General features: G+C 43.1%; 1 protein-coding gene across 1 annotated transcript in view; it reads right to left on the bottom strand.

The window, feature by feature from the left end:
- snd1 (staphylococcal nuclease and tudor domain containing 1) overlaps positions 1-21,123 on the bottom strand; it is a 1,128,702-nt gene that overhangs the window by 955,274 nt on the left and 152,305 nt on the right.

The raw sequence follows: 21,123 nt of genomic DNA on the forward strand, positions 1-21,123 counted from the left end.
CAAAACAATTTGTTGCTACATTCAACACTTTATAGTGTTAATATATTTAATTGAGAAAAGACAAATTTCATAACTTTTTTTGAAGATGATACTTTGAGGACATTGTCTTAGTTACCTACACAATTGCAGTACAGCAAAAAGCTTAGCATTAAGGCTTTTTTGTTATTTGGTCATCAACAAGGGCAATTAAACAGATTTACAGCTGTTAAATTGGATGATTTGTTGTGTTGGGCACACAAAGGGCCTTTTACCATGTTAACAGACTGGCACAAACTGCTCCCAACACCCAGGAGCTGTATTCCAATTGGGGATGAGCGCACATTCCAGCCTACTCCCAAGCTTTGTATCAAATCTCATTATTACACGAAAAAAACTTTCCAAATTGTAAAACAGAAAGCTTTTGGGGGGAGGAGTGCAAATTATACCTACAGGAGCCAAGAATCATACAGCTTTTCAGTCTTAGTGAAGCAGCTCAGATTAATAAAATGATGTGTGCTGTACAGCATTGCATGCAGGGAAAAGCTGTAATGAGTAATGAATTTTCATTGCATTTCACTGTGCAAACATCAATAATTATCTTCATTAGAAGTAATATTCCATCCACGCACACTACATTTTGCGTAAAGACAATGCAATTGCAGCAAATACTCAGTGAATTGCACAAATCCTTATTTTAAGGCGATTACATTCATCATAAAACAAACACAAGGTTAAAATTGCAAATTCAACTATCTTATGGTACGAGATGGAAGCCACGCATAGTTAACCCATTCAGTTGGGCTTTGCCCCACAGCAATGAAGTTTAGGTCAGATGCTCAATCTAGAGCAAGCAATCCCACCTCCAGCCCATTATAAAGTAAGGAGAGGAAATAATGCAGCTCTGCGCACCACTTAACAGCTTAATGTAAGCATCGCCATAAACTGAGAGAAGCTCCTAACCTACTTCCTCAAACATGAGGATAGTGTGTGTGGTTGGGGGGGGGGGGGGGGGGGGGGGAGAGGAGGAGAAGAAGAGAGGAGAACATGGAATTCACAGAAAATATTATACAAGAATGGTGAAATCCAGATATACAGCCTCTGCTCCAATGCTTTCACTCAAATCAATTTGAATTGAGAGAGGGGAGGGAAGAGGAGCATTATATGTTTAAATTCACATTTGGTTCAATTTCCATGTAATCAGCACATTCGACAAACTATACAGTTACTGATGGTGTGTCAGTGCTTACTTGCTCTCTCATTCCTTAAGTTGTAACACTGCAGATTAAAGCAGACAATTTGGAAGGTTCTCCTACACAGATGTAAATTCAGGTCAGGAAGGAGCGTGCTCAACATTCATTCCAAATAGGGAGTTTCATTTTTTAAAAATTGAGGTCGAGGCAATAGACATGATTGCATTCTGTAGTTTATTGCTACTGCCATCCATATGAACAAGATGGACTGGTGGCAGCTCACAGCAAAATGTCACTTAACTGTTCAATTTGCACTTTTTTTTTTTAAAAGTGTCTCAAGCTTCATGTCCAAACAAACGTGCCTACAATTTTCATTCACTAACCTTTCCAATGCCAAAAACACAAAGGCGCACAATTGGATAAAACAGACGAGAATGTTTCCTATTGCTTCCACCAGCATATACTATGAATCAAACATTCAAATATCTTGCTGGTCAATGTCTTTACCAACTTAGTGGAAAGACATTCACAGGTTCTACAAATTAGGTTCTCATTTTCTCCCCAAGGCAGGTCTGAAAAGCATTAGAATGCTATTAAGTTAATGTTTCCAGCAGATCCACAAGCGATGCAGCCCTCAATGTCTTAATGTAGTTGGCACACTTCCTGGTGGCACATTTTCTCCTGTAACTATTTGTCATAACTATATTGCTAAAATACTGGAATTTTTCAACTGATTTTTTTTTTTAAAATTACACAAAAAGCACAATAAACGTACGCTCACAAACAGCATTATGGGTGAGATGGGAAACAAAGGCACCAAAGGAAGAGAAATTAGGATGTAGGTAAGAAAGAGGCCATGGTCAAGGGAAAAATCCTTAGGCAGTTTGGAGGTTAAAAAAAGCCCATGACTGCAAAGGTTGAGCCAAAGAATTAAAAAGGGAGACTTATTTGCAATTGTAAAGCTGCTGAGCAATATTAAACAGGTGACAAAGACACTTACTTGAAGTCAGGGTATTAGGGAGTATGAAGAATGGATTCAAAGGGCCACTGCTATAGCTAATATAGAACCATAGAATATACCAGTGCAGAAGAAGGCCATTCAGCCCATCGAATCTGCACCTGCCCTTGGAAAGAGCACCCTATTTTTAAGCCCATGCCTCCACCCTATCCCTGTAACCCAGTAACCCCATCTCAACTTTTGGACATTAAGGGGCAATTTAGCATGGCCAATCCACCTAACCCGCACATCTTTGGACTGTGGAAGGAAACCAGAGCACCCGGAGCAAACCCACGCAGACCGGGGAGAAAGTGCAAACTCCACACAGACAGTCATCCGAAGCCGGAATTGAACCCAGGATCCTGGAACTGTGAAGCAGCAGTGCTAACCATGGTGCCAAGGTGCCACCCTTTTTTTTAAAAAAAGGTCATTCGGCCCATCGAGTCCGTACCGACTCATGATGGCATGATGGTTGAAAAAGCACAGCTGTCTTGGCCTTAAAATGACTAATTCATCCAGTCAGTCAAGTCCCTGATCAACTACATCACATTTATTCAGCATCAAGCACAAGTCAAAGAAAGAAATGAGGGGAAAAAAGGAAATGTTTCCAGCTGTGAATTCCCCAAGCATACCAGCACCGTAATTCTGGTTCCATGTTGCCCATTCCATCCAATTGACAATTAAAAATGATCTCACGTACCAGTATAGTAAAGACCACTTGCAAAGCTCCTTAAATTACCGTAATACCCATAACTAAACTGGCATCCACTTTGACAGTTACAACACAGACATTATTGATAATTCAGTTTCATGAGTTGGAATCAATTCTGATGGAAAGTAGCTATTTTAAATCTCGGTCAAATCCTGAAGTCCAGTTAACTCTTGGGAACTCTTCAACAGCCCTGAGCGGTATTTAATGATGCTGATTGCTCGCATAACTGGGAAAAAAGCGTTGGTGGTGCATAACTGCAATAGCAGTCATCAATAACCTTTTGGTTGACCATGATATTCTATATTTGGATTTTCAAAAAGCTTTTGACAAGTTACCACGCAATAGACTACTTTACCTCCAGCCATGGTCAGATCTTGGATTGGGTAAGGTTTTGGTTAGTAATGGCATGGAGGGCCGGGATGTGGCACAGTGGTTAGCACTGGGACTGCGGCGCTGAGGATCGGGTTCGAATCCCGGCCCTGGGTCAATGTCCGTGTGGAGTTTACACACTCTCCCCATGTCTGCGGGGTTTCACCCTCACAACCCAAAGATGTGCACATTTGGTGGGTTGGCCATGCTAAATTGCACCTTAATTGGAAAAAAATAATAATTGGGTACTCTTAAATTTTTTTTTTAAAGTAATGGCAGGGAGACTGGTCACTAGCGGAGTCTTACGAGGACCATTGTTAAGACCATAGCTCTTCATGACCTATTATTCATCTGTATGAAGACACCAGTAGATCGGTCAACCAGATGTCCAGTGCACCAGTTTGTACCAAAGGCAAACAGAAAGTATGATATTTCACCAAGACACAAAGCACAATTATAGCCTCATACAATACCGTGGTTAAAAATCATCTAGAATTCCTCTTGCAAACTCACATAGTGCATGATGAGGGCTAGGAAAGGTTCTAAAGAGGGAACTAGATTTATATATTCCGAAAAATCATAAGTCACCAATGCTATGGTGGGTGGGCTCGGTCTTTTTCAACCAGTGTTTTTAAAACTTTTTTCCTCCCGGGACCCACTTTTGCCAATCAGCTAACCTTCATGCCCACGCCAGCCGACCTGAGTGACCTATGCCATGTTCACTTACGTTTAATGCAAAAGGGGAGAATGCTTGGTCCACACAATCGTACTCAAATCAGGTTCACAGGAGGCGAGGCAATGCACATATCAGGTGCAGAGTTCAGCCAGTTCCTTTGTGTCGTCTTCATCTTTGTGAGAATGGATAATCCAACCTCGCACATGTAGGTCTCCGTGAAGGGCAATAGCAATAAAATGTGTGTTCACGCAGCACTGGATACTCCTGGGAGATGCTAATCCAGAATGCTGACAGCCTCATGGACTTTAGGCATTTTAAATATGGTCTCACAGTCAGGTACACAGCAGCTTAGTCTTTTCATTTGGAATCAGTTATAAGTTAATGATTGACTCTGGGGTCACAACCTCAAAAGGAATTTTTCACCCACCACTTCTCTTTCAAAATCTGAAACTTCTCTGCATTTAACACATTTGGCACAATTGACAAAACCATACCTCAAGAAATTATCTTTATACTACTTTGTCCCAAGTTAATTTTCTTCTTTATTTGTTAACCAGAGGGACTAGAGTTCTGCACAGAGCCAACACTTGCACTGCTCTAACCTGCCGTAGATTCTCCTGAGCAGCTCCCTCCTGCAGATTCAGATGTGAGATCCTAGTCAATAGGTACACTGCCTATTTGTGTCCCTGGCTGTCTCTTCCTTGTAACAAAACGATCCATCTTCACAGTCCTCTTGCCTTGTAGCAGCTAGAAAGTTGAAGCTCTCCTCCATGATTTGATGCCAAAAACACATACTCTTGATTCAAGCACCCTGTACGCAAGTGCAGGGCATGTGACCTGCTCACTGTTGCCGCTCTGGTCAGAAGACTGCACACATTACAAATTTCATATAAAGACCAGATTTATTCCGATCTACAAAATAACAAAGAGATTTATAGAAATTCTCAGTTAGAAATTTAAAAGCTGGTAGCGGCCGCCATTCCCAATTTAAAAACCAGCAGTGGCCATTGGGCACTTCTGCGATCGGGACCACCATGGGAACTCCGCGACTGATTGCTCCGTGACCCCCCTGACCCACACTTTGAAAAACCCTGTTTTAGATAATAGCATAGTCTTGAGAGATTTGGTTAAGGTCTTCAATGATGGGATTAGACTCTCTATTTGAATGAGATAGTATAGGGAGAAGCAGAAGACACATACACATGTAGCTGGAATGAAGAACAAAATCAGACGTGCAGAAGTTGCTTTTCACACAAGCTCCTTGATCTTTGGCCTTATTGCAAATATTCAAAGAAACCTGGATCAGATTCTGGTTTATATTACAGCACATGAATTGTAGATGGGGATTGTTGGAAATGTTCGTGCATGCATCAGCTGGAACAGGCTTGAAGGAGTAGTTGTTTTTTAAAAACTTAATTCATGAGATGCAACCATGGCTGGAAGGTCAGCATTTGTAGCCCAAATTGCCCTCGAGAGGGTAGGGGTGAACTGTCTTCTTGCATCAGCACAGTTCACAGGTGTAGGTTCTGTGTAACATGAAGTGAAATGAGGCTTTCAATATATCTTCACTGGTGAATACATTTTCATTCCCTGAATTTGATCATTCTTCACTGGTCAGCGGCCCATTTTTAAAAACCTGAAATGCCATTTTAACAATGTTTCCTGTGGACACATGTCTACTCCCCGGAATACTAATGTGAACACTCTGCAGGTTATAAGCTTACACAGGCAGCATTCAGATGTTGAAAAACATCTCAAATTTTATACAACCACTGAACATTCACATCAGCTTGCAGTTTTCATGCAGTAAAACACCTCAAATCGTGCAATCTTCGCACATTTAATGCAATGGCAACCTCTGTGGAGCTGTTCTAATTAGGGGATTATCCAAATTAATTACAGATGAGGCAATTGATTCATTACAAATTTCACATAAGGAGCATATTTATTCCGATCTACAAAACAACACAAAAAGAGACTTACAGAAATCCTCAGTTAGGCATTTAGAAATAAAAGAATTCTGGAAATACAGAGCAAACCATGCAATGGCTAAAAGAGAAAAAACAAGTTAATGTTTCACTTACTACCATCCTGACTTGGAATTATATTGCCGTTCCTTCACTGTCGCTGGGTCAATATCCTGGAATACCTTCCCCACACAGCACTGTGGGTGTACCTACACAAAATTCACAGCAGCAGTTCAAGAATGCAGCTCACTGCCACCTCCTTGGGGGCAATTAAGGGTGGGCCATGAGTGCTGGCCTTGCCAGTGAAGTCAACATCTCTTGGATGAACACAATAAATGTGACCCGTTGCCATGATCAGGTTGCAGCAAACATTTTTAATAGGGAAGATTTAATGGCAGTGTTCCAAATTATGAAGAATTTTGATAGTTTCTCCCAAACTACTCTTTTTCCACTGGCTGGAGTGCCGATAACAAGAGGACACAAATTTAAGATAACTGTGAAAGGGACCAGGGAGAAATTAAGAAAGATATATTTGAGTTAAAACAAAGCAAGTTTAAATTATTTGCAAAGCACTGCCTGGAAGGGTAATGGAAGCAGATTCAATAGTAGCTTTCAAAAACAAAATTGGATATATACTTGAAATGGACAAATTTGCCTGGCTTTGGGAAAAGAACCAGGATTTGAACTAATAGAATAGTTTTCAAAGAGCCACCACAGGCAGAATGAGCTAAATCGCCACCTTTTGTGCTCTATGGCTGAATGCCATTAAAAATGCCACTTTGTAGGTTGAAATACATATGTGCCTGACAAGAAATCTGTAATAATCTATTTGTCCCATCTGTCTCTAACTTAGATAATCCTCTCTGATGAAATGTCACCACCTGAAAAGTTAATTCTCTTTCCCTCTCCCCAGATACGAGATCTGCCGGGAATTTCCAGCATATTCTGTTTCAATTTTAGATAATCCTCTAATTGGAGTAACTGCACAGGGGTTGCCATTGCATTAAGTGAGATTGCCGAATGTGAGGTTTTACACTGCAGGACAACTGCAGGTCGACATGAAGACTGAAGAGTCTGCAAAATGAGATTTTCAAATGTAAGAAAATACAAAGTACTGTTTTGAAGTCAAACAGAAAATCAGAAAGACAAATATGACATACATGATACCGACAAACAAAGCAGTGAAGTTGAGGTGTAAAAGAAAAATCAACATCTGAAGTTGCTGCTGAATTTCCTATTCCAGGGGTTTCCAAATTGGGTTTCTCCCAAAAGTCTCTGCAGCAAGCCAGACTGAACTATATAATCTAAAAAAAACATCATGAAGCTGCGTATTCAATCAGAATCTGGCTTCTCCAGAATGCAGAAAGGGAGAGCGAGCGCGAGGGGGAGGGAGAGTGAGCGCGAGGGGGAGGGAGAGCGAGCGTGAGGGGGAGGGAGAGCGAGCGCGAGGGGGAGGGGAGCGAGCGCAAAGGGGAGGGTAAACGAGCATGAGGGGGAGGGTAAACGAGCATGGAGGGAGCAAGGGGGGTGGCGAGCGAGGGGGAGGGCGAGAGAGGCCCAAATATTGTGAGAGTTCCTAGTTGATCTCCATGTCCTCTGCAAGTCCACTCACGTGGTCTGAATTTCAATCGACACATCTGCCATCTTTCCCTCACCAATGTTTTTCACCTACTTCTACCCTCAAAACTCCCATACGTGAATTTCTACTACAATCCTACAGCCTTCTAATTCCACCACCCAATACCCCAAATCAAGCGTGCAGTCTTTAGAACTGCTCACTCATTATTCACACCTCATTCCATCACAAACCATGCATCCAAAATACCAGCATCCTCACTTCCAGCTGCAAAGTATTGAAACACAAAGAGGGAAGTTGCATTCATATAGTATGAGGAGTAACTGATCGCCTGATTCCTGAAAGCCTATTCAACACCTACATGGTGCAAGTCAGGAGTGTGAAGGAGGGTAGCACGGTGGCGCAGTGGGTTAGCCCTGCTGCCTCACGGCGCTGAGGTCCCAGGTTCAATCCCGTTCTGGGCCACTATCCGTGTGGAGTTTGCATATTCGCCCCATGTTTGCGTGGGTTACGCCCCCACAACCCAAAGATGTGCAGGCTCGATGGATTGACCACGCTAAATTGCCCCTTAATTGGAAAAAATGAATTGGGTACTCTTTATTTTAATAAAGGAGTGTGAATGGAATGCTCTCCACTTGCCTCGATGAGTGCAGCTCCAACAACACTCAAGAAACTTGACACCATCCAAAACAATGCAGCCTGTTTGATCAGCACCCCATCTGCCGCTTTAGGAATTTGCTCGCTCCACCACTGGCACACAGCAGCAGCAATATATATATCATCCAAAAGACCCACTACTGCAGCTTACTAAAGATTCTTTCACAGAAGCTCCCAAACCTGCAATTTCTTGTGTCTACAAGAATCAGGGCAGCAGGCACTTGGAACACCACCAACTGAAAGGTCCCCTCCAAAACTCGTACTATCCTGACTTCACTCCTTATTGGCACACGGGCAACATCCTGGAACTCCCTCCCAAACAGCATGCTGTGCGTGTCTGTAACCACACAGACTGCAGCTGTTCAAAATCAATGGCTCAAAGCTAGTCAAAGAGAATTATGGGTGGGCATTAAATGCTGGCCTTGCCCACAATTCCCAGATCGCATGAATAATATAAATATATTGAGTAGAGTGTCTCAAAATTTGCCAATCTCAAGTCCGTGCCGAATTTCACATCATGCCAGTTTTCTGAGGCAAATGAGGGATGGCTGCAGATTCATCTTTATTGCAAAATGTTTCTGCTCATATCTCCTTTATGAGTCTTGTTTGGCCCTAGGGTCTGGCTATTTCCTTCTGTTATCTCACTTCTTTTCATTCTACAAGTGATGTAAGATACAGTTTCCACAGGTTGTTATAGGTGTTGCTCATCTGCCGCGTGCTAGCAAGACGAGGAATAGGGAGAGAGAACAGTTGAACATGTGGCTACAGGGGTGGTGCAGGAGGGAGGGATTCAGATACCTAGATAATTGGGGCTCATTCTGGGGTAGGTGGGACCTCTATAAACGGGGTGGTCTACACCTGAACCAGACGGGTACAAATATCCTTGGGGGGGGGGGGGGGGGGGGGGGATTTGCTAATGCTCTTCGTGAGGGTTTAAACTAATTCAGCAGGGGGATGGGAACCTGAATTGTAGCTCCAGTATACAGGAGGTTGAGTAGTGAGGTCATGAGTAAGGTTTCAAGGTCGCAGGAGTGTGCAGGGAGGTTGTTTGAAGTGTGTCTACTTCTACGCCAGGAATATCCGGAATACGGTGGTTGAACTCGCAGCATGGTTTGGTACCTGGGATTTTGATGTTGTGCCCATTTCGGAGACATGGATAGAGCAGGGACAGGAATAGTTGATGCAGGTTTCGGGCTTTTGATGTTTCAGTAAGCTCAGGGAAGGTGGTAAAAGAGGGAGAGGTGTAGCATTGTTAGTCAAGGACACTATTACGGTGGCAGAAAGGACGTTTGATGAGGACTCGTCTACTGGAGGTAGTATGGGCTGAGGTTAGAAAAAGGAAAGAAGAGGTCACCCTGTTGGGAGTTTTCTATAGGCCTCCGAAAGGTTCCAGAAATGTAGAGGAAAGGATTGCAAAGATGATTCTGGATAGGAGCAAAAGTAACAGATTAGTTGTTATGGGGGACTTTAACTTTCCAAATATTGACTGGAAACGCTGTCGTTCGAGTACTTTAGATGGGCTAGTTTTTGTCCAATGTGTGGAGAGTTTCCTGACACAGCATGTAGATAGGCCAACAAGAGGCGAGGCCGCATTGGATTTGGTACTGGGTAATGAACCAGGCCAGGTGTTAGATTTGGAGGTAGGTGAGAACTTTGCTGAGTGACCACAATTCGGTTCCGTTTACTTTAGCGATGGAAAGGGATAGGTATATACCGCAGGGCAGGAGTTATAGCTGGGGGAAAGGCAATTATGATGCGATTAGGCAAGACATAGGATGCACAGGACGGGGAAGGAAACTGCAGGGGGTGGGCACAATTGAAATGTGGAGCTCGTTCAAGGAACAGCTACTGCGTGTCCTTGATAAGTATGTACAGGTCAGGCAGGGAGGAAGTGGTCGAGCGAGGGAACCGTGGTTTACTAAAGTAGTTGAATCACTTGTCAAGAGGAAGGAGGTGGCTTATGTAAAGATGAGATGTGAAGATTCAGTTAGGATGCTTGAAAGTTACAAGTTAGCCAGGAAGGACCTAAAGAGAGAGCTAAGAAGAGCCAGGAGGGGACACGAGAAGTCCTTGGCAGATAGGATCAAGGAAAACCCGAAAGCTTTCTATAGGTATGTCAGGAATAAAAGAATGACTGGGGTAAGAGTAGGGCCAGACAAGGACAGTAGTGGGAAGTTGTGCGTCGAGTCAGAGGGAATAGGAGAGCATTAAATGAATATTTTTCGTCAGTATTCACACAGGAAAAAGACAATGTTGTCGAGGAGGATACTGAGATACAGGCTACTAGACTAGACGAGATTGAGGTTCATAAGGAGGTGGTGTTAGCAATTCTTGAAAGTGTGAAAATAGATAAGTCCCCTGGGCCGGATGGGATTTATCCTGGATTCTCTGGGAAGCTAGGGAGGAGAGTGCAGAGCCTTTGGCTTTGATCTTTATGTCGTTATTGTCTACAGGAATAGGCCAGAAGACGGGAGGATAGCAAATGTTGTCCCCTTGTTCAAGAAGGGGAGTACAGACAATCCCGGTAACTGTAGACCAGTGAGCCTTACTTCTGTTGTGGGCAAAGTCTTGGAAAGGATTATAAGAGATAGGATTTATAATCATCTAGAAAGGAATAATTTGATTAGGGATAGTCAACACGGTGCCTCACAAACCTTATCAAGTTCTTTGAGAAGGTGACCAAACAGGTGGACACGGGTAAAGCAGTTGATGTGGTGTATATGGATTTCAGTAAAGTGTTTGATAAGGTTCCCCACGGTAGGTTATTGCAGAAAATACGGTGGCATGGGATTGAGGGTGATTTAGTGGTTTGGATCAGAAATTGGCTAACTGTAAGAAGACAGAAGGTGGTGGTTGATGGGAAATGCTCAGCCTGGAGTTCAGTTACTAGTGGTGTACCACAAGGATCTGTTTTGGGGCCATTGATGTTTGTTATTTTTATAAATGGCCTGGAGGAGGGCGTAGAAGGATGGGTGAGTAAATTTGCGGATGACACTAAAATCAGTGGAGTTGTGGACAGTGCGGAAGGATGTTGCAGGTTGCAGAGGGACATAGATAAATTGCAGAGCTGAGCTGAGAAGTGGCAAATGGAGTTTAATGCAGAAAAGTGTGAGGTAATTCATTTTGGAAAGCGTAACAGGGATACAGAGTACTGGGCTAATGGTAAGATTCTGGGTAGTGTGGATGAGCAGAGAGATCTCAGTGTCCATGTACATAGATCCCTGAAAGTTGCCACCCAGGTTGATTGGATTGTTAGGAAGGCATACGGGGTGTTAGCTTTTATTGGTCGAGGGATTGAGTTTTGGAGCCATGAGGTCATGTTGCAGCTGTACAAAACTCTGGTGCAGCCGCATTTGGAGTAGTGTGTGCAGTTCTGGTCGCCGCATTATAGGAAGGATGTGGAAGCATTGGAAAGGTGATCAGAGGATTAGATAGGGTGGACAGTGAGAGCCTTTTCCCTCGATAGTGATGGCTAGCACGAGGGGACAGCTTTAAATTGAGGAGAGATAGATATAGGACAGATGTCAGAGGTAGGTTCTTTACTCAGAGAGTAGTAAGGGCGTGGAATGCCCTGCCTGCAACAGTAGTGGACTCGCCGACACTAAGGGCATTTAAATGGTCACTGGATAAATATATGGATGATAATGGAATAGTGTAGATGGGCTTTACACTGGTTTCACAGGTCGGCGCAACATCGAGGGCCAAAGGGCCTGTACTGCGCTGTAATGTTCTATTGTCAGGTTTCACTCACCAGCAATGCCTGCAGTGGGGCACTAATGGCGAGACTGGCACAATGTTGTGACTACGGTTCAGGTTGAGCGAAGTCAAGAGTTGCTCCGACCACTCTGGAGCACTGGAGACAATGGACACAACAACATTGCGTGGAAGCATTGATTTTGTTCTTCATTCGAATTCTGGCCAGGGGATGCATTTGGAATGTTGCCTTCTCCTGTGGATGTGATCAATTAATTAACTAAAACTAGAATAATAAATCTTTTGGGGGACAAATGCGTAAATTATTAAACTTTTAATTATGCACTTATCTCCATGGGATATTCTTGCACAGCCTGCTGAAAAAATGTCTGGTTCTTGGATAGTTGGATTTCAGACACTGTACCTCAGAAAGAAAATTAAGACAGGGATGTGGTATCTTTAGGCAATTACCTGAATTAGTCATAAAGTCAAAAAAGATGCATAATGATGCTAAGAACAAAAATATATCAAAAACAAATTAGCAAAAATGCATTTTAATTTTCAATTTCAACTGAAATAAAGTGAACTTCAGAAAAATCAACACAGTTAAAGAATCACAACTGGAGGATCATTAGATCAATCAGGCTCTAAAATGTGTTTGATATGCTTAATCAAATATTAAAGGCAAAACTAAAAAAAGAGATTGGTAGGATGATTGAAATTACATTTCTCACATTTGAAACATGTGGAGCTGGAGTGTTAGCACCCAAAGCAAAGGTGCATTATAAACGCATTATCGAACTGTACAGCATTTAGGGAACTTAAAGTAACTTTAATTAGTATCAATATACTGCAGAGTACATCAATCTAAGATGCATCAACAATTTAGTGTGAGCAGTAGAGTTGTGATTTTTGTTTTCAATCCCCTCCTAAAATGAAACAAGCAAAAGTTAGCTTTCATCATTATAGAACATAGAACAGTACAGCACAGAACAGGCCCTTCGGCCCTCAATGTTGTGCCGAGCCATGATCGCCCTACTCAAACCCACCCTATACCCATAACCCAACAACCCCCCCTTAACCTTACTTTTATTAGGACACTACGGGCAATTTAGCATGGCCAATCCACCTAACCCGCACATCTTTGGACTGTGGGAGGAAACCGGAGCACCCGGAGGAAACCCACGCACACAGGGGGAGGACGTGCAAACTCCACACAGACAGTGACCCAGCCGGGAATCGAACCTGGGACCCTGGAGCTGTGAAGCATTTATGCTAACCACCATGCTACCCTGCTGCGGTTCATATCCAAATCACCCGATTCACATTACAATAAACTCTTACAGGTAGTTCTAAACTTCATCTGGCATCCCAAGCACTTCCCAAATTTCCTTGGGAAGACATATTAGCAAGGGTTTGGGGAGATGGGGACATGGAATAAAGAGCTCCAATCAAGTTATTCACACTCCCAAAGAACCTGCGAAACAAAAATGTTATCACTGGCCTGAGAACAAGGGCCCATTTTATCTTGTCATTTAAGAAAGGCACATAGCTGTGGAAGAACATAGGAGAAAATCTGTCACAAAAGAGGTGGTGCAAGTGTTTACTGGTACACTTGAGAACAGGTGCCAAACACTGTCAAGCCAATAGATTGGCTAACAGTAGGAGCCAGAAATTTGCATCACGAGCAATTCAATTAAAAGTAAACATGTATAATACAAGCTTTCGACTCGGTGGGTAAGGAATTTTGGATCAAGGCCAAGTTAACTGCTCATCACAGAGGAACAGTTTAACTTCAGCTGCACTGACCTCGGGGCAGTCAACCAGTAGCTGTAACTTCACCCAAAGGCAGAATCTTCCGCACTACAGACTGCAGTATTCGGAACAGAAAATAAATTAGCTTCAGCACAAGAGTACATGACCAGGATATTCAACCTTCACTATCACCACCCACCCCTCCTCCTGCACCCCACTAACCACTTACAGCTATAAACACATCAATAATGGGGTAGACATCATTTTTCCATTCATTAATCTGACTTGAGTATTTTCATATTGTTTAATTGGGTCAATGTCCCAAATCCCATGTGTTGTTCAAGGTAAATGCTGAATATATTTAAAAGATTAGTTAATTTCAATTTGACAAAAGTTTGTTTCAAGGACTACAATCCAAGTCCCAGAACCTCGTCCAGCTAACATCTCTTCTTGAGGCAACATATTCCAAGCCCTCGGTTGTCTGAAGCATGACATCCCAGGTGAAACATAGGACTTAGGAGCTGGAGGAGGCCAATGAGCCCCTCAAGACAGCCCCACCATTCACTAAGATCATGGCTGATCCAGTTGTGATCTCAACTCCACTTTCCTGTCTGCCCCCATTACCCCATCTCTCTTGTCTAGAAAATGTTGCATTAAATGGCAGCGCAAAGGTGTTCGGCCATGCAATGCTGGCCAAGATTTCTGGTGAGAGAAAGAATGGAAACCAATTGTTGAAAAATATCGGAGGGAGAAATTCCTTCCATCATCTTCTCTCTCTCTGCAAGAAATCTGCACCAAAGGCTCCATCATTCCATCAAATAGAGTGGACAAAAATAACTGGCCTTTTCCTCTCCTGCACAATGATCATAACGCTTTGTAGTCATTTATTATACCTTTCCACTTCTAAGTCCTAAAAGCAAGACTGTCCATCATATAGTTCAGGCAGCGAAATTCTGAACACCATCAAAATCTTGGCATTTTCTTTTTTTTTATAAATTTAGAGTATCCAATTCATTTTTTCCAATTAAGGGGAAATTTAGCGTGGCCAATCCACCTACCCTGCAAATGTTTGGGTTGTGGGGGTGAAACCCACACAAACACGAAAAGAATGTGCAAACTCCACATGGACAGTTACCCAGAGCCAGGATCGAACCTGGGATCTCAGCGCCGTGAGGCAGTAATGCTAAGCACTGCGCCACCGTGCTGCCCTATCTTGGTATTTTCTGATATACATGATGTGGAGATGCCGGCGTTGGACTGGGGTGAGCACAGTAAGAAGTCTTACAACACCAGGTTAAAGTCCAACAGGTTTGTTTCAAACACGAGCTTTCGGAGCACGGCTCCAGGATTCACCTGAAGAAGGAGCCGTGCTCCGAAAGCTCGTGTTTGAAACAAACCTGTTGGACTTTAACCTGGTGTTGTAAGACTTCTTACTTTTCTGATATAGGGAGTGCAAAGTAAAAATGTTGTGCTTCGCAAAACTCATTATTAAAGAAGTCACTGAATAAACTAATTTTAGAGAAGAAGCATGTTGTTAATTCATTATTTCAAGTCAAGGTGACTAATTCAAAAATTAATGTTACTTGAAATGTTTGAAAAATTGAGACTTCACTTGCCACATTGCAAGAAGCGTATCTAACATAAATAATTATGAATCTTGACAATTTTACCTCCAGATAAAAAGCACTGAACTGAAAACCACTTTGCAAATTAAATGTTGTCATTTATTGCAACAGGAATGGAATATAAAAGTTGGGAAGTTTTGCTACAATTGTATGGGTTGTTGAAAAGACCACATCTCGAGCTACTCTGTACAGTTGTGGTTCCCTTTCTTGCTAAAGAATATAATAGCATTAAAAGCAGTTCAGAGAAGGTTCATTCGACTGATTCCTGGGATGAAGGCGTTATATTATGAGGAAAGGCTGGGCAGGTTGGGCCTGCATCCACTGTGGAGTTTAGAAGGATTAGAGGTTACCTTATCGAAATATATAAGATCCTGAGAGAACATGACAGGGTGAATGCTGAGAGGATGTTTCCCCTTGTTGGAGGGACGACAACTTGGGACACCGTTTTTAAAAATGGTGTCGCCCAGTTAAGGCAAAGGTGAGAAGGATCTTGTAGATTGTACACACTAATGCCACTGGTAGTGGAGGAAGTGAATGTTTGTGGACAGGATGCCAATCAAGCGGGTTTCTTTGTCCTGGATGGTGTTAAGCTTTGTGCATTGTCGTCGCTGCACTCATTCAGGCAAGTGGAGAGTATTCTATCACAGTTCGGACTTGTGCCCAGTAGATGATGGACAGGCTTTGGGGAGTCAGGAGGTGAGTTGCACGCTGCAAGATTCAAAGCCTCTGACCTGCTCTTGCCTGGTCCAGTTCAGTTTCTGGTCAAAGGTAACCCCTAGTATGTTGGCGATGGGGAATTCAGCAAAGGTAATGCCATTGAATGTCATGGGGTGATGGTTAGATTCTCTCTTGTTGGAGATAGTCATTGCCTGGCACTTATGTCACACAAATGTTTCTTGCCACTTGTCAGCCCAAACCTGGATATTGCCCAGGTCTTGCTGCATTTGGACATATGAACTGAGGGAGTCGTAAATGGTGCTGAACGTTGTGCAGTCATACACAAACATCCCCACTTCTGACCTTATGATGGAAGGGAGGTCATTGATGAAGCAGCTGAAGATGGTTGGGCCGAGAACACTACCTTGAGGGCACCACATGGACGGCAGCAGTTACAAAAGGCAGTTCACCACAACCTTCTCTGTGCAATGAGGGATGGGCAATAAATGCTGGCCGAGCCAGCAAGTTTCAAATCCCACGAATTAATGAAAAAAGCATAACTGGATTGATACCAGATAGCTCATTAAAACCAGTTTCTTAAACCTTCCTAAGTTTTTGAAAATCAAAAGTCTCCCACTTTCAAATAGCCTAAAAGAAAACCCATTCAAGTAGAGGTTAAGTAAGTGAGTTCTGAGTGCCAAACAAATGTGACAAAAACAACTTAAAGCACCATACATTGTCTTACTGGCATCCGTGCCATCTCAACTTTACTAGCATGCCTACTGAGAGAGCTAACCTAACATTTCAATCATTTTTCAGTACATATATCATAGATGGACCACCATTCAGCCAACCATGCCTGTGCTGCCCATTTGAAAGTGTTTTCCAATTAGTCTCATTTCCTTGCCATTTCCCCTTTTGAGTATTGATCCAAGTCCCTATCGAAAGTTATAATTGAATTCACTTCAACCACCCTTCCCAGGCAGTGCATTCCAGATAACAATGCACCAAAAATAAAATTCTCATCTTTAGTTCTGTGACCTTAAATCTGTGTCTTTTGGTTACCAACTCTTCTCCCACTGAAAATGTCTTGTCAAGAGGAAAAAGGAAACGTATGTAAGGATGAGAAAACAAGGTTCAGTTGGGTCGCTTGAGAGTTACAAGGTAGCAAGTAATGAGCTGAAAAAAGTGCTTAGAAGAGCTAGGAGGGGGCAAGAGAAGTCCTTGGCAGGTTGGATCAAGGAAAATCTCAAGGCTTTTTACTCTTATGTGAGAAATAAAAGAATGACCAGGGTGAGGTTAGGGCCGGTCAAGGACAGTAGTGGGAACTTGTGCATGGAGTCAGAAGAGATAGGAGAGGCGTTGAATGAATACTTTTCTTCAGTGTTCACCAAGGAGAGGAGCCATGTTTTTGAGGATGAGAGCGTGATACAGGCAGGTATGATGGAGGAGGTAGATATTCTGAGGAAGGATGTATTAGCAATTTTGAAAAACCTTAGGGTCGACAAGTCCCCTGGGCAAGATGGGATTATCCTAGGATTCTTTGGGAGGCAAGGGATGAGATTGCAGAGCCTTTGGCTTTGATCTTTGGGTCCTCACTGTCCAGAGAATAGTGCCAGAGGACTGGAGAGTGGCGAATGTTGTTCCTCTGTTCAAGAAAGGGAATAGGAATGACCCTGGTAATTATAGGCCGGTTAGTCTTACTTTGGTGGTTGGTAAGTTAATGGAAAAGGTCCTGAAGGATAGGATTCATGACCATTTGGAAAGATGCAGCTTAATCCGGGATAGTCAACACGGATTCGTGAAGGTTAAGTCTTGCCTCACAAATTTGATTGAATTCTTTGAGGAGGTAACTAAGTGTGTAGATGAAGGTAGAGCAGTTGATGTTGTATACATGGATTTTAGTAAGGCGTTTGATAAGGTTCCCCAAGGTCGGCTCATGAAGTAAGGAGGTGTGGGATACAGGGAAATTTGGCCAATTGGTAAGAAACTGGCTATCACATAGAAGACAGAGTGGTGGTGGATGGAAAATTTTAAGACTGGAGACCAATTACCAGCGGTGTACCACAGGGATCAGTGCTGGGTCCTCTGCTATTTGTGATTTTTATCAATGAATTGGAGGAGGGGGCTGAAGGGTGGGTCAGTAAATTTGCTGATGACACCAAGATTGATGGAGTAGTGGATGAGGTGGAGGGCTGTTGTAGGCTGCAAAGAGGCAATGATAGGACGCAGAGCTGGGCCGAAAAATGGCAGATGGAGTTTAACCCTGTTAAGTGCGAGATGATTCATTTTGGTAGGAAAAATTTGAATGCGGATTACAGGGTCAACGGCAGGGTTCTGAGGAATGTTGAGGAACAGAGAGATCTTGGGGTTCATGTCCACAGATCTCTGAAATTTGCCACTCAAGTTGATAGAGCCGTGAAGAAGGCTTATAGTGTGTTCGCGTTTATTAACAGGGGGCTTGAGTTTAAGAGCCATGGGATTATGCTGCAACTGTACATGACCCTGGTGAGACCACATTGGGAGTATTGTGTGCAGTTCTGGTCACCTCACTATAGGAAGGATGTGGAAGCATTGCAAAGGAGATTTACCAGGATGCTGCCTGGTTTGGAGAATACGTCTTATGAGGAAAGGTCGAGGGACATAGGGCTTTTCTCTTTGGAGCGGAGAAGGATGAGAGGCAACTTAATAGAGGTCTATAAGATGATGACGGGGATAGATAGAGTGGACGTTCAGAGACTATATCCTCGGGTGGATGTAGCTGTTACAAGGGGGCATAACTATAAGGCTCAGGGTGAGAGATATAGGAGGGATATCCGAGGTAGGTTCTTTACTCAGAGAGTGGTTAGGGTGTGGAATGGACTGCCTGCTGTGATAGTGGAGTCAGACACTTTAGGAACTTTCAAGCGGTTATTGAATAGGCACATGGAGCACACCAGAATGACAGGGGGTGGGATAGCTTGATCTTGGTTTTGGACAATGCTCGGCACAACATCGAGGGCCGAAGGGCCTGTCCTGTGCTGTACTGTTCTATGAAAATGTTCTCTCCTTATTTACTCAACTTCCTCTAACCCAAGGAAAACAACCCTAACTTCTCTGGTCTGCCACGCAAAATCCCATCTTTCTGGTACAATTCTCATAAATCATCTCTCCTGCGCTCTCCAAAGCTTTGACATTGTTCCTAAAATATGATGCCCAAACCTGGACCTATTACTCCAGTTAAGGCTTTATCAGTGCATTCTAAACGTTCAGCAAAATGTCCTTGCTTTTATACCCAATACTTCTTTTTACAAAAGCATACACCTGTGTTCTTTGTTAAATCTTCTCAACTTGTCCTGTCACTTCAAAGATTTATGTACAGACTCCCATTTCCATCTGCTCCTGTACCCCCTTGAAAATTGTACCATTTTGTTCATACTGCCTCTTATTTTTCCGACCAAAAAGAATCACTTCACACTCTTGAAATTAAATGTATCCACCAACTCTGCCCATTTCACCAAACTTCAAATCTCCAAATGTTATCTGCATTGAAATCATAAAATCCCTACAGTGCAGAAGGAGGCCATTCTGGCCATCAATTCTGCACCAGCCCTTGGAAAGAGCACCCTATTTAATCCCATCCCTCCACCCTATCCCCGAAACCCAGCAACCCTACCTAACCTTTTGGAAACTAAGGGTCAATTTAGCATGGCCAATCCACCTCACCTGCACATTTTTGGACTGTAGGAGGAAACTGGGGCCCTCGGAGGAAACCCATGCAAAGGGAGAAAGTGCCAACTCCACACAGACAGTCACCCAAGGGTGGAATTGAACCTAGGCCCCTGGTGCAGTGAAGCAGCAGTGCTAACCACTGTGCCACCATGATGCCCCATTATGCCCAGTATATCCAAGTGCAGGTCATTCTATCTCAGGATGAAAAGGGGGTTCTAATACTGGCTGCTGGGAACATTGTTATTCCCTCCAGCCTTTTCAACTATCTTTCACTACTACCCTCAGCTTTTGAAATTTTTGCATTCATACCGCCACCATCCCTTTACCCTGTGGGCCTCAATTTGGCCAAAAAGTCCAGGGTGTAGTAGATCATTAAATTACTTTCAAAAGTTCATATAGACAACAAATGCAGTACATTCACCAACCTTGTCCATTACTTCAAAAGTGTTCAATTAAGTTAGTCAAACATGATTTTTCTTTAAGAAATCGATGTTGGCTGTCATGCTTTGATCCATATTTGGCTACTGAACAATTAATTTTGCCCCTGATCATTGACCAAACGTTTTCCCAACACTAACATTGGGATGACTGGCCTGTAATTGCCAGGCTTATCCTCTGTTATTCTGAACAGGAATATAATATTTTTAATCCTCCAGAGTGGATATGCAACAGGGTTGCATCAGTTTGTTATATTTAAAGCTGCATCCCCAACAATACAATTCAGAAATCTTACAAAACACTGATTTCTGCACAAATGTGCTTCGAGTGAGTCGAGGATAATGTTTCCATTGTTTAATTGAACAGCACCCCCAGCAAGTTAACCACACCCACACACACCACCAACATATCACTGCAACCCTGCAGCAATACAAAATGACACTTTCAGTTGGTATAACATGCTACATTTTACCCAACAATGAAGTTATGCCCATATTGTCAAAGATAACACTTTTCAGGGGAAAAGGGGGGCATGTTGGTGCAGTGGGTACCCACGTTCGATTCCAGTCTTGGGTGACTGTGTGGAGTTTGCACCTTCTCTCAGTGTCTGCATGGGTTTCCTCCAGGTGCTCCGGTTTCCTCCCACAGTCCAAAGATGTACAGGTTAGGTGGATTGGCCATGCTAAATTGTACCTTAGTCCAAAGATGTGCAGGTTAGGTGGGATTACGTAGATAGGGAGGGGGAGAGGGCATGGGTGGGGTGCTCTTTCGGAGGAAAAGCATAGGAATTCCTTCTCTCCCCAAGGCTTTCTAGGTACTTGGACATATTGATCTTCTCTTGTTTTATAACAGTGCAGGTTAATCAAATTTAACGTCTCCACATTTTCAAGTGAAACCATATATTCCGCATTCTAGATGTTGTGTAGTGATGCAATGAAACAAGACATGACTGTTTGGGTGGGTCCATAATGACTCAAAGGATGCTTGTGGTCTTCAAAAATGTATGGAGTTCAAACAGGCAAGCCAACATACTCCTGCAGCATAATGTGGGCTTCAGTAACCATTTTTCAGTGGCCCTTAACTTCCTGCTCCCCAGTGTCGGATTTGGGGTACCTCAAAGA

Source organism: Scyliorhinus canicula, chromosome 11, assembly GCF_902713615.1.
Source record: "Scyliorhinus canicula chromosome 11, sScyCan1.1, whole genome shotgun sequence".
NCBI lineage: Eukaryota > Metazoa > Chordata > Chondrichthyes > Carcharhiniformes > Scyliorhinidae > Scyliorhinus > Scyliorhinus canicula.